The sequence below is a fragment of the Ambystoma mexicanum genome, chromosome 6p (genome assembly GCF_040938575.1).
Source record: "Ambystoma mexicanum isolate Mex_15411 chromosome 6p, UKY_AmexF1_1, whole genome shotgun sequence".
NCBI classification, from domain to species: Eukaryota; Metazoa; Chordata; class Amphibia; order Caudata; family Ambystomatidae; genus Ambystoma; species Ambystoma mexicanum.
Genome location: NC_090935.1, coordinates 1,025,707,202 through 1,025,722,604, shown reverse-complemented (window position 1 = coordinate 1,025,722,604; position 15,403 = coordinate 1,025,707,202).

Sequence of the window (15,403 nt, the reverse complement as noted above, 5' to 3'; positions counted from 1 at the left end):
CCTAGCATCTATAGTAGGGCTTTGAAAGAACAGCTTGACACTCTTGAATTGCCCTCCACTTGTACACTGCTTCAATATGTTCATGACCTGCTTTTAGCTGCTGACCCAGAGAGCGCTTGTAAGGAGGGCACTGTGTTGTTTCTTATTCACCTGGTTAAACATGGTCACAAAGCTTTGCTTAAAAAGTTTCAATATTGTTGCCAGGAGGTCGCCTATTTAGGCTATCTCCTGTCAAAGGAGGGAAGAAGATTGACACCTGAACGAATAAAACTAATTTCTAGCATGTCTGTCCCAAATACACAGAAGGAAGTTAGAGCCTTGATAGGAATAGCTTCTTACTGTAGGCAGTGCATCCCCAACTTTTCGTTAACGATTAAGCCGATGTTGGCTCTGACGAAGAAGGGCATTTCTTCGCCATTGCCGTGGAACATGGAGCATCAGTGTGCATTTGATTTGCTCAAGACTGCATTGTGCTCGGCACCGGTTTTGGGCACACCAAACTATGAAAAGGCCTTTGTGTTGTTTGTGCATTAATGTGATGGATGTGCTTTGGCTGTATTAATGCAGGAACATGGAGGGAAGAATAGGCCATGCGATTACTTTTCTTCCGCCCTTGATCCTGTAGCATGCGCTTTGCCAAGATGTTTGCGAGCTGTCGCTGCTGCTGCTGCCTCTGTAAAACAGAGTGAGGGAATGGTCCTAGGCCATGATCTAACCCTGATGGTGCCTCATTCTGTAGATGTTCTACTGAATAGAACTCAAACGCAACACCTCACTTCCGCACGGTTGATAAGATATGAATTGATCTTGTTTGCAGCACACATACAAATTAAGAGGTGTTGTGTTCTTAGCCCGACTGAACTCTTACCTTTCCTGCAAGGTACTGCTTGCAGTGAGGAAGAGTCACATGACTGTCTTTACACTACCGAACAAGAGACGAAGGGTAGAATTGATCTAAAAGATACTCCTTTGATCAATCCACAAGGGGAGTTGTTTTGCGATGGCTCCTGCTTCAAACTTCCGTATGGTACATCCACAGCCTCTTACGCAATCACTACGTTGAGCACGGTTGTGGAGACCAAGAGAATCATACATAACAGCGCACAGGCCGCAGAGATTATAGCATTGACCCGAGCTTGCGAATTTTCCGAAGGGCTTACCATGAATATATACACTGACAGTCAGTATGCCTTTGGGGTGGTTCACAACTTTTGGAGACTTTGGTCAGAAAGAGGGTTCTTAACTTCACACGGTACAAAGATCCATCATGGCTCCTCGATAGCACGGCTACTTTCAGCTCTTGCACTCCCTACTCAGTTAGCTATTGTGAAATGTGCAGCGCATCAAAAGATTGTAGATGATATAGGAAAAGGGAACGCTTTCGCTGATCAGATAGCTAAACAGACTGCCACTGATCTCTCTGCAGACATGTACACTTCAAGGGAGACCATAAATGCCTATGCAATGGATGAGGGTGTCGATTCTGTGAGGGATATCCAAGCCAATTACACATTTGAAGAGTCTAAAAAGTGGGCTGAGGGCTTGGGGAAACTTGATGATGATGGGTGTTGGGTGGACAGAGTTGACGGAAAATGGCTACTTCCTAATGCGTACATCATGATGATGGATGGTCGTTATGGCTCATGGCCCTACACATATAAGTGCCCGCAAGATTACAAAAATGCTGGAAAATGTATGGGTGAATGACAAAATCTCTAAAGTAGCTGAACGTTTCATTCAGAAGTGCATGATCTGTTTACAGCATAATGTGGGAAAGGGAACATCAACTCCCAGGGGAAGTTTTGGCCCACCTTCTGTCCCCTTCGAGGTCATACACTTTGATTTTATCGAAACAGAACAATGTAATAACTTGAAATATGTGCTAGTTGTCATTTGTGCTTTTAGCAAATGGGTTGAGGCTTTTCCTGTTAAAGACGCTACAGCCATGACTACTGCAAAGACAATGTTAAAGAAATATTTTCCTAGGTTCTGGCTAGCAAGAGTCATCTGGTCGGACAATGGTCCACATTTTATTGCTGCTGTAATTCTGCAGATATGCACGGGATTACAGATCGATAAACGGTTCCATTCGGCCAGTCACGCTCAGAGTGGTGGACTAGTGGTGTTACGCTCACCTTGCTCCCACAGTGGCGTCAATCGGAACTGGACAGCTGCGGTTTCCACCCACGTGACGCGTAGTGCAGAGATGACAGACTGGACTGGCCCACCTAATCTCGTCTGCTTGACCCGAAGAAGTATTCTCCTGAAAGTGGAGAAAGAGAATCAGCCACCCGTGGATTTGAGTGATAACCCCCCACCCCCACTGTTCTCCCCTCTAATCACCTCCGATGCCTCCTTTTATATTCTCACCTTAGGTTTTTAAAGGATGAGCTCTCCATCCTGAGTAGAATGCAGGGGTGCGTGTATAAGCAGTTACTTCACTGGTCCGAAGGAATTGGGGAGTTCCAGAACAATATTGACTCTGAGGTTCCTGGCGAGGAGCCGTAGGTATATAGTTCGTAAGAGTTCAAAATGTCTGACTTTCACTCTTGTCCGATTCCTTGCAGCTTGCAGCTTGACCCTAGAGAAGATTGCCTCGTGCGGCTGGTAAAGTTCAGGTAAGAGTCTGCATTATCCAACACTGTCCGACAAATGACACCTCTATGTAATCTGTTGCTTTCTCCCTTATTACAGGTGCATAGTGAGAAATTATGGCGTTTTGAGGATCAATACCTCCGGCGGTAAAATCAGGTAAGTCTATTATGGTGAAAGAGATTCCCTTGGTTTGTTCTTTCGGCTCACCTGGCTGTCCTTTTGTTCCCCTTAGGTGCCGGAGTTCGGCGAAGATGAATGGAGGCTGCGCCGGCCCGTGGAGATGAAGAATGCCTCCGGCGGCAAATTAGGTAAGTCTATTGTGGTGACTAATTTTGCCTTATTTATTCTCTCGGCTCACCTTGCTGTTCTTTTATCCCCCTTAGGTGCCGGAGTTTGGCGAAGAAATGATGAAGACAGAGGTGGATCGTGGAGGTGCTGCGAAGGCTGGTGAGTATAGCGCGGTGCTGCAGCAGGCGATGCGATGCGCATCAAATAACGTCTTTCTTCCTATTCAAAGGCGCGATGGATCCAGAATCAGGTGAGGAAATAAGTATTGTTCTTGTTCTAACCTTTTTTAATTCTTTCCCCCTTTTTTCTAGGCTCTCCAGACTCGAGGTGGCCGTGGCAGAAGGCTGGATGCTGGCTTGCAGGCACGGTGAGCGTTACGCTGCAGGATGCAGAATAACGCGAAGCGTGAGCTGCTCTTCGGGCGTGGTTTAAATAGCCTTCAAAGTAGTCCCAGGTAAGAAGTTTCCAAGACCACACCCGAGTAAGAAAATAGTCCCTGAAATGAAGTAGTCCCCCTTCAGACTTCACATTGGCTTGAATGCTGAGCAGCATGGTCTGCATGAGGTAAGTGAAAGCAAATAAGCCTGGCGCCTATGGCGCCAGGACTTACCCCTTCTATGAGCCTGGCGCCTATGGTGCCAGGACTGTACCCAGATAGCCCCTAGCCGGGGCTGCTGGGTGTTTCCCAAGTATCTGGATGCCTGCTCCCGGGACAGATGGACCTGGTCCGCATGCCCGGGGGCAGGAATCATGACATCACTCCCCCCCAAGGCCCCTCCCAAGGTCGTTCTTCCTCTTGGCCCTGGTTTTTGTCTGGGAAGTCCCGATTTTCACCAGTCGGGGTGCATGAACGTGGTCACTAGGTTCCCAGGATCTTTCTTGAGGTCCATAACCTATCCAGTCAATTAAATAAAAAAGTCTTGAGTTAACTATCTTAGAGTCCAGGCTATTTTTAACTTCAAATTCGGGTTCCCCATCAATTAGGATAGGATCAGGTGGATTGGTTAATCTTGTCCTGGGTTGGACTGATTTCAGGAGTGGAACATGAAAGACGGGGTGAATTCGCATGTTAGAAGGTAATTCCAATTTAACGGCCACCGGGTTGATGATGGCCTTAATGGTGTAAGGTCCCAAATATCTAGGGTTAAAGGTCTGAGTTCCTTTCAGGGGTATGTGTTTAGTAGCCATCCAGACTTGATCCCCAATCTGGTATTGTGGAGCATCACTCCTATGTTGGTCAGCATTTTATTTGTATTTCTGTTTTGCCCTTTTTAAATGCTCTGTTGCTTCCTGGAAGGCTTGTGTAATAGTAGAGTGCAAATGATTCACCGCAGGCATTTCTAGGTGTTGGTGCAAATCGAGTTCAGAGGTTCGAGGGTGATGCCCGTACATGGTAAAAAAGGGGCTTGTCCAGTTCCTGAGTGTACAGAATTGTTGTATGCGTATTCAGAAATCCACAAAATATCCTTCCAATTACCTTTGGTTTGGTGTAGCATGCAACGTGGGTATTGTTCAAGAGTCTGGTTAGTCCTCTATGTCTGACCATCGGTCTGGGGATGGTGACTGGTAGATAACCTCACATCGAATTGCACCAGTTGGCAGCATTTGTTCCAAAATTGTGAGATGAATTGACTACCTCGGTCTGAGACCAATACGGAAGGGAATCCATGTAGTCGAACAATATTTTCAAGAAATTCCTTGGCTAAAATTGCAGCGGACGGTAATCCCTTTAAAGGAATAAAGTGGGCCATCTTGGAAAAAAGATCTACTACAACTAGAATGGTGTTAAATCCACTACATGGAGCCAGGTCGGTAATGAAGTCAAGAGACAAAGTGTGCCATGGCATAGGTGGAACATCCAAAGGTTGTAAAAGACCAGCTGGTTTCTTCTTCTGGCTTTTGTTTTGGGCACAGATTCCACAAGATAGCACAAATGATTTAACGTCTTTTCACCAGGTGGGCCACCAAAATTGCCTCTTAATTTTAGCTTCAGTTTTTGCGACCCCTGGATGTCCTTCAATCAGCGCATCATGATAGTTGGAGATGACTAATTCCTGTAGCTCCTTGTGTGGTATGAATAGACGACCTTGATAGTACGGTAGATCATTGATAACTGAATAATCTTGGCCTTTCTTTACCCAGTCCTGTAGGGCTGCTGGATTAAAACATTGCTAGATTTTTTAATGAATGTCTTCTAGAGTTTGTAGAGTAGTTATGCCAAGGATTCTTTCTTCTGAAATTATAGGTACTGGTTTCGGGTTCGAGTATGCTTCTCCCATTCCTATTCGGGACAGGGCATCGGCCTTGCCATTTTTACAACCTGGTCGGTAAGTGATCACAAAATCGAATTCTGCAAAGAATAATGCCCACCTAAGTTGACGTGATTATTGGGCCTTGGCTGTCTTCAAATATTGCAAATTCCTGTGATCGGTGATTACAGTGATGGTATGCCTGGCGCAGAGAAGATAATGCCGCCAAGCCTTGAAAGCAGATTTGATGGCCAATAACTCTTTATCGGTAACCGCATAGTTTAATTCGGGTGCCGAGAATTTTCTTGACCAGAATGCTACTGGATAAAGTTGGCCAGCTTCCGGATCCTTCTGAGACAGGACAGCTCCCATGGCTAAACTGGATGCATCTGTTTCAACTACATATGGAAGCTCGGGGCGAGGATGCTTTAAAACAGGTGCAGACATGGATTTCAGTTTTAGATCTTGCAAGGCTTTTTCAGCTTCTTCAGTCCACAAGAAGCGCTTGTTCTTTTTCAAAAGTGCTGTGATGGGATGTACAATATGAGAGAATTCAGGGATAAATCTCCGGTAGAAATTAGCGAAGCCAAGCATGCTTTGAACTCCTTTAACTGAACTGGGTGATGGCCATTTGAGAATGGCATCCACTTTTCGAGAGTCCATTCAAACTCCTTTTGGGGTCAGGATAAATCCTAGAAATTCAACTTCTGTGGAATGAAAGACACATTTTTCCAACTTTGCATACAACTTGTATTGGCGTAATTTTTCAAGGACTGTTCGAACGTGCTTAACATGGTCTGATCTTGAGGAGGAGTACACTAGAATGTCGTCTATGTAAACAACAACACAGATGTCAATGAGTTCACGAAAAACATCATTCATAAATTACTGGAAGGCTGCCGGTGCATTGCACAACCCGAAAGGCATCACCTGATATTCGAATAATCCGTACTTGGTGCGAAAGGCAGTTTTCCATTCATCGCCTTTCTTCACGCGTACCAGATGATATGCCCCTCAGAGATCTAAATTAGTATAGATACAAGCATCCTTAACTTGGTCCAGTAATTCAGGGATCAGAGGCAAAGGGTATCCGTTTTTTACCGTAATTTGGTTTAATGCGCGGTAATCTATACATGTTCTAAGGTCACCTTCCTTTTTAGGTACGAAGAACAGAGCTGAGGATGCAGGAGACTTGGATGGGCGAATGAAGCCATTAGCAGGGTATTAATCCATGTATTGTCGTAGGTGAAGGTTTTCAGGCTCCATAAGGGCGTAGATCCTGCTGAATGGGGGTTGAGCACCGGGTACAAGATTGATCTGACAATCGTAAGATCTGTGAGGTGGTAAAGTGTTTGCCTGTTCTTTCTGAAAAACATCCAGATATTCTTGATGTTCCTGAGGTAACTGAACAGGTGGGTTAGTGACTGTGGCCAGGCCCTTGTTCAAGGTTTTTTTTGGGTAACAGGTATGTGTACAATCTGGGAAGGTCATTCTCTTCTCTCGCCATCTATACAAGGATTATGTGTTTCCAACCATGGCATTCCCAGAATTATTTGGAATTGTGGAGCCTTGATTAAGTCAAACACAATGCTTTCTCGATGCCCATCTTGACCCAACAGTGTCATCTCTGTAGTGGAATGAGTTATTGGCCCAGAGGCAATTTCAGTTCCATCGACGGTAGTGATGATATCTGTAGTGGTTCTTTTGCAAAGAGATAGGTTCATCCTTGAAGCCAGTTCATGATCCATATAGTTTCCTATGGCCCCGCTATCTATGTACGCTCTTACTGCGTGCATACGTGATGGCTGCCTAGGATCAATGAGGACCATTGGCACAATTAGGTGCGAGGTCTGAATGTCCTTCTTTAAGTTCGGCAAGCGGACCTCTACGCTAGTCGGGCGTGGTCGTTTCCCGGATGAGACTCTGTTTGACTCTTGTCCGCAGCTCCTACCACCTTTTTGGGTGGTTTTACCGGCAATCCCGTAGAAAATGTCCCGAGGTTCCACAGTACAGACACAAGTGCAACTGTTGTCTCTTTTCTCTTTCCTTCTGAGTTGAAGGTCCCCTAACCCCCCCGATCTGCATGGGTTCCGGTGCATCCGTTCCTTTGGGGTAACATTGGGTTTAACCAACACTCGATTCTCGAACTTAGCTCTATCCGCCTTTCTATTCTGAAGTCGGTGATCTATCCGGACCACTAAGTCTATATATTCAGCACAATCCTGAGGTGGGTTCACAAATTGAGCCAAAACATCTTTGAGTTCACCTCGCAGTCCACGATGGAATTATGTAATTCGTTTTACCTCGGGCCATCCTGTTTCCACCACCAACCTATTGAAGGTAGCGATATAGGTTAGTAGATCCTGGTTAACTTGTCGCAGGGACAAAAGTTGGTTATCCAGGGCCTGTCCCTGTGAATGTCGGGCAAATAGTCTTTCCATGCTCAATTGAAAACCCTGAAAGTCACCAAGAAGAGGGTTGTCCTGGTTGACTAGAGGAATCGACCAATCGCTGCGCTACCACTGAGATATGATAGTACGAAGGCTACTTTGGCTTGATCATTTGGAAAGGCTCCAGGTCTGCATGAAAAGTGCAGGTGGCATTGATTCATAAACACGGCGAACCTTTTGGGGTCCACAGCAAAGCGTTCGGGCAGAGCTAAAGGAATAGTTCCTGGTAGGATTACTTGCACAGGGTTTCTTGATGAAACAGGAGTTGTGTTTCCCCCTAGTCCAGGCAGGGGTGTTTGTCCAGCCTGGCTTTGCAGCAATTGCCTAGCAAGGTCATCAGTTTGCTCCTTTGACAAAATCAGTTCTCTCCTGAGCGCATTAGTTTCTTGGCAGGCAGAATGTACTTCAGCCCTTAGTTCCCCTAGTAATTGGGCCAGTTGGTCAGTTTCTGAGGTCTCCATAACGCCCGGGTGGGAATTTGTGGGTAGGCTTTGCGTTCTGTTACGCTCACCTTGCTCCCACAGGGGCCACAGGGGCGTCGATCGGAACTGGACAGCTGCGGTTTCCACCCACGTGACGCGTAGTGCAGAGATGACAGACTGGACTGGCCCACCTAATCTCGTCTGCTTGATCCGAAGAAGTATTCTCCTGAAAGTGGAGAAAGAGAATCAGCCACCCGTGGATTTGAGTGATAACCCCCCACCCCCACTGTTCTCCCCTCTAATCACCTCCGATGTCTCCTTTTGTATTCTCACCTTAGGTATTTAAAGGATGAGCTCTCCATCCTGAGTAGAATGCAGGGGTGCGTGTATAAGCAGTTACTTCACTGGTCCGAAGGAATTGGGGAGTTCCAGAACAATATTGACTCTGAGGTTCCTGGCGAGGAGCCGTAAGTATATAGTTCGTAAGAGTTCAAAATGTCTGACTTTCACTCTTGTCCGATTCCTTGCAGCTTGCAGCTTGACCCTAGAGAAGATTGCCTCGTGCGGCTGGTAAAGTTCAGGTAAGAGTCTGTATTATCCAACACTGTCCGGCAAATGACACTGTATGTAATCTGTTGCTTTCTCCCTTATTACAGGTGCAGAGTGAGAAATGATGGCGTTTTGAGGAATAATACCTCCGGCGGTAAAATCAGGTAAGTCTATTATGGTGAAAGAGATTCCCTTGGTTTGTTCTTTCAGCTCACCTGGCTGTCCTTTTGTTCCGCTTAGGTGTCGGAGTTTGGCGAAGATGAATGGAGGCTGCACCGGCCCGTGGAGATGAAGAATGCCTCCGGCGGTAAAATCAGGTAAGTCTATTGTGGTGACTAATTTTGCCTTATTTATTCTCTCACTCACCTTGCTGTTCTTTTACCCCCCCTTAGGTGCTGGAGTTTGGCGAAGAAATGATGAAGACAGAGGTGGATCGTGGAGGGGCTGCGAAGGCTGGTGAGTATAGCGCGGCGCTGCAGCAGGCGATGCGACGCGCATCAAATAACGTCTTTCTTCCTATTCGAAGGCGCGATGGATCCAGAATCAGGTGAGGAAATAAGTATTGTTCTTGTTCTAACCTTTTTCCTTCTTTCCCCCTTTTTTCTAGGAGCTCCAGACTCGAGGCTGGCGTGGCAGAAGACTGGATGCTGGCTTGCAGGCACGGTGAGCATTACCCTGCAGGATGCAGAAAAACGCGAAGCGTGAGCTGCCCTTCGGGCGTGGTTTAAATAGCCTTCAAAGTAGTCCCAGGTAAGAAGTTCCCAAGACCACACCCGAGTAAGAAAATAGTCCCTGAAATAAAGTAGTCCCCCTTCAGACTTCACATTGGCTTGAATGCTGAGCAGCATGGTCTGCATGAGGTAAGTGAAAGCAAATGAGCCCTTCTATGAGTGTGGCACCTACGGTGCCAGGACTGTACCCAGAAAGCCCCTAGCCGGGGCTGCTGGGTTTTTCCCAAGTATCTGGATGCCTGCTCATGGGACAGATGGGCCTGGTCCGGATGCCCGGGGGTAGGAATCATGACAAGTGGAAAGACACAACGGTATCATCAAAAACAAGCTTGCTAAAATGTGTGCCGGCACCAAATTAAAATGGCTGGACGCCTTACCAATCGTGTTGTTTTCTATGCATACAACCCCTCAAACTAAGACTGGGCTCTCTCCCTTTGAGGTAGTTATGGGAAGGCCTGCTAATATCTGGAACCTTCCAAAATTTCGTTCTTTGAGGAATGTTGAAAATGTACTTCTTTCAGATTACTGTAGCCAGTTGACTAAAAACTTGTATTTATTTATCACCAGGTGCGAGAGGCTTTAGCTGTACGATACGAGGGCCCCGGTCACAGCATACGGCACAGTGACTGGGTTCTTGTTAAAGCTTTTGAGCGATCCTCTTGCCTTGCACCTCGGTGGCGGGGACCCTGCCAAGTCCTGCTGGTCACGCAAATGGCGGTGCGGGTGTCGGGCAGGAAGAATTGGATCCATGCAACCCACACCAAGAAGGTCCCACACCCAGTGCCATACGATAGAGAAGAAACAGAACCCCTCATCAGTACTGCAGTCAATGATCCCAAAGCAGTAAACAGCATCGAGAGTGTGTCGGAGACTCTCTCTGAGCCCGTGAGGCCTGGGGAAACAGCCATTTTGTCTCCACACTCTCCAATAGTTTTGTCTCCGGAAACTGTTGTTCCGGATCTTGCATCTCCTCCTGTTCTTGATACGTCGCTTCCAACGGGAAGTGACGACAAGTTGTTCTCAGATCACTCAGTACCAGGAAGCACGAGGTACGATCTGCGACCTAGGAAATAGACCTACTGCACGGTTCGGCTGTGCGATCGGGGAAAATCATCAAGGACTTGCCTTTTTGGCCCGATCTACTGTTTATACGGGGATTCTGTTGGCTAGGGTTTGTGGAAGGACTAAGAAGTCACTTGGCCTGGAGGTCACCAGCTAATGACATTGGCGTGTTAGAATTAAAAATTGCAACACCTGCAACCGCTACCGCTCGTACAGGACTGATAATACAGGACATGTGACCAGCTGTGAAAATGGACAAACTGTTTGGGCCCCGAGAACGTACTGATGTCTTTTTATAATGTTAATTGGTTTTATAATAGTAATTGTTTCAGGCTTCTGGTATCTAGAAGAAGTACATCCGTTAGAAAATATGTTACCGACTGAAAATGTACCTACTGTTTCTACTCCTTTTGTGCATCTGCACACTCTATCTCCTAGGGATTCTCTGCATAGACAGAGATATTACAATAATACGTTATTACTCATCATGAACGCTACACATGCTATTTTTAATAAATCCAACTGTTGGGTCTGTTCACATTTACCAGAGCATGGGGATAAGGGGCTAGGTTGGTATATTCATCCTTTACCTTTGACAACTGCTTGTTATGCTTCTCTTAGAGCACTGTTCTTTGGTAGCTGCAACAATAGCATCTCAGGAAATTTTGACAGTATTAATTTGAATAATTTTGAGACCCGTGTTCTTACACCCCTGGGATGCTCAATTTTTGCGAATAGGAGCAAGCTTAATGTTGCTTCTATGAGGCCTTCTGATAGACTGTTTCGTCCTTTCCAATCTTTCATTTCTTTTAAAATGGCTCCTATAGGCAATAAGGATGCCACGTCTCCTTCTTACGCTGTTAACCACATCCCCGATTCAGTTTCTTTCTGCATACAGAGGAATGGTTCTCAGTCAATGGGAGATTTTAAAGGTTGCGCCAATGTTGCAAATTTGACTGGGGAAGACAGGCCTTTGTATGTAGGCGAACCTGTCTACTTTGTTTGCGGTAATGTAGCATTTCAATGGTTACCCAGGGAATGGCAGGGAACTTGTTATTTAGGGATCCTGTTACCCGGGGTATTCATAGCCAGTACTGTAGAGGTTTCAAAGGCTCGTCCATGGCTGGCCGATGATGGTGACACTCCAGCACAAGTTCTGGGAGACGTAGCAAAATCCATTGTGCCATTTTGGAGACTAGCAAGAGTACTGGAGAGAACCATCAACCGGACCATGGACGTACTCTATAATATGACATTAGAACAGAAAGCAATAAGATTAGCAGCACTTCAGAACCGGATGGCATTAGATGTCATTCTGGCTGAACTTGGTGGAGTGTGTAAATTAGTGGGGTCTGCTTGCTGTGTTTTCATGCCAGATTCCTCCCCAACTATCTTCAAGGCAATACAAAATCTGAACGTCCTAAGTTCAGAAGTGCACGTTCCCGAGGGAAACTGGGATCTTAGCGCTTGGTTCTGGGACTTCTTGCGATCTTGGGGTTGGAAGTTACTTTCGGTCTTGCTGATAATTTTGGGAATTTTGTTGTTTCTTTGTTGCTGCATACAGTGTCTTGTTATCTAGTCTAGTATATGTTCGATGTTAGGAGGATGTTGCGTACAGGTGATGGGTACATTAGGACGCAAGGTACATGCCCCAGACAAGAACTACAATGAGTATGTGCTGAAAGAAATTTTGATAACTGATCTAATGGCAGTAGATATTTCCGATAGTGATTCAGGGTGTATGGACGTTGAGACGTGGAGTTGTTCGTAAAGTGATTAGAAGTAGTTTTAGCGCTTGGCATAGGGCAAAAGGAGGGTTTGTCGAACGGGAAATCATATTGTGCCTCCTATACAGTATGAATATATGTATGTTAGCCTAAGCCAAGCCACTTTGCTAAGAAATCTGCGTTACAAGGTCTTTATCTTAGATCAGTGTAAGCCGCCATTTTAGGTTCACCCGCCATTTTAGATTCTCTCTCTCAAGTCACCCTGTGTTCTAAAATGGTGGACAGTGTCATTCCGAATGTAACATGGCCGTCTTGACCTCTGTGTACAAACTAATATGTAACTTGCCTGCAGGCCACATGTTGGGGTCATGAACTGAGACCTTGTCCTTCGTTGACCCGTGTATAGAGGATTACCTGCGCCAACTAAGCTAATCCGCGAGCACATGTTAAACATAATATATTCAAATACTGAAATGTGAACACTTGTTTAACTGCATTGTATAAAGATGTATGAGAAGGCTCAATGAGAAATCCAAAGACACACTGTTGCCATCGTAACTTGTTGGTGAATGTATTAATGGTAAACCCTAAATATATGGATGCCAGAACTCGGCATGAACCCTAGATCCGTGATGTATTAACTTGTAGGTGGGCTGGACGACATGTTTCAAACTGTATAAAAAGTGTGACTATTCTAATGTACAGTCCCACTCACTGAGCACACCAAACAGGGCTGGAGTTCGTTGTGTTGTACTGAGGGCCCGATAGCTATCCGTTGCTTTCTCCTTTGAAACTGTTCAGTATAGAATAAAGATCTCTGTATCTTTCTTTGTAACCCGCGTTTGGTGTATTTCCTTTTGGGGTACTCAGCCTCGATATCTTCTTTTTGATTTCACAAGCAGTCGGATAAATATGAAAGGGTGGAACCGCTTCAAGGTACAGAGTTTGGCCAACCTTTTAAAGCTAAGGAGAAAGGTTACACTCTCACGTAAAATGACAGCATTCTTACAAACTAAATCACACAATTTACACACCACATTTAATGCACCTGCCTTAGTCATGGAGAAAAATGTAATTCTTGAAACTGCAAAGTGTAATGATCTGAATGAGGATTTGAGATGTCATTTGCAAAACGACAAAACTGGTTATGCAGAAGAATGTCTGAACCTTCCGGCTGAACAAGCTGTTGTAGGAATGAATGGCGTAAATCCCTTGATAGCTTTGGAACTAACGCAACAGGACCTGAGAAGCCTAAGATCTGTACCGTCTCTCAGGGTGCTAGCTTTTCGACACCTTGACACACAGCAATGTGGGAGTGGAGCCGAACAAAAAAGAGCGTTCACAAACACTCCAAAATGTAAGGATGCCGATAACCCTGAGATCAAAGACACCCCACTGGACACAGTACCAGCAGTTATTGATTATACGTCCATGCCCACAGGAAACAGTAATAACTGTGAGGACAATTTTTGCAATAATGTGGCGGTTAACGATGAAGTTTCTGCAATAACATGGGGTGTTGAGGATGTCTTTCTCTTGGAAGGCCAATCCCTTGGTGTGATCAACGGACCGGCAACTAGTGGTTTGGAAGCATCAAAATGCTTTGAATCCGTAAACACTGAAATTGAGCCAGGTACTCTGGATGAAGATTCGTTAACATCAAACAACCGAAGGAGCTCATTGACGGTCGCCAACCAACTTTTGAGGGATTTGGTTTCATTTAATGGAAAAATCCTCCTAGGAGTGAGTGCGGAAAAACTGGTCTTGACGCCAAGGGATTACAACATCACGAAAAATGTGCCACCACAGCTAAATTCTGTGCAACATCTGATAAATAAATACCTGATCCCAGCCTCCCAAATAGAGCCCCAGAGAGGCTCTATCAAAAAGAGATGACCCGACTCAAGCTTCCAAAAAGATGTAATGATTTTGCAGAAAAGAGGTAATCGAGAATATTGCAAAAGTCTGGACAGTGAGGCTGAAAACCTGTGTGCCGACAATACAGGCTCCCAAAGGGCAAAAGGAAGTGCCTCTTCATCTGATGGCAGCTCTTCAGATTCTTCAATCGCTGAAAGTGCCTTCCCAAAAGTGAGGAGTTCAACGTACGGGAAGCAGTTGGAAGCATCCGAGTCCAAGAACCACACAAGCTCTTTAGCTGAAAAAATCTCCTTGGAAATGATGCCTAAAATATCATCAACCATAACTATAGCAATTGCTCCTTTTCTAAAATGTATGAAGAATTTAATGACAATTACAGAGACGAGAATACGTTGATATCCCTATTGAACACAAAGATGGTTAACATTGAGGCTGAAATGAAAGAAATGAAATACCAATCTCACAAAGACATTCAAGCACTGAAACTAACACGTGCCTTATTAAAGGAACAATTGCAATGTAATGCTGATGACAAAAAGCTCCTAGCCTAAGTGGCTAGAGAAGCTCTATTAATACTAAAAAAACATATCCGGATAACATAAACCACACACTTAAAGTTTAAAACCACCTGTGCAAATGATGAACCCTCATAACACAGAGAGGGAATGCGTATGTCAGTGTTCTAATGTAACACAAAATCCACGTTGTCACCAAAGTGACGAGGAAGCAAGTAATTTAACTGTTAACAAAGGAAAGTTGTTTCTGATACCACCTCAGGCCATCTGAAGAGAGGATGGTCAATATAAATATAAAATGAAATATAAAAATATATACAGAAATTCAGATAGAAGAAAGTGCCAGATTGTTTCCGGAAAAAGGAAGCACTGTGAGCTTGCTAAATGATAAGCGAACGTCTGGATCATCAGTGGGTCCGGCACTTAATGCAAAATAGAGAGATCAAGTGGTAGATGCAAACACAAACAGTATTGAAGAAAACGTGCTTGATATATCGATGGAACAGCCTTCTACCTCTGCACAGGGAGGCTTGCCACAGAAAATTCTTGAAAGTACTGTTCCTGTAAGAAAGAATGCAGAATCATATCCCATATCCGAGAAACAAAAACGTTCTACATATGAAGAGCCGAATGAAACTAAAGTTAAACAAGGAAAATGTAAAAAGAAAACAAAAAACGCATCTTGCCCAAAAAAATCAAATGGGCGAGCATCAAGAAAATTCTTGAGGAACTTGAAATCCCTCAATCTTACCGTACACACGGCAGGAATGATAAGTGGTGCAAATTCCAGTAACAGTAATGAGATCCGGAAAAATGAGCAAACTCCAAAAGAGCAGGCACTGAGTCAAAATCAACAGAAGGAGGATGCAATAATGGAAGATTTGATGAGTTTATCTACTTACGAAATAAGCGAAGCGAAGCAAAGTATAGTAGATCC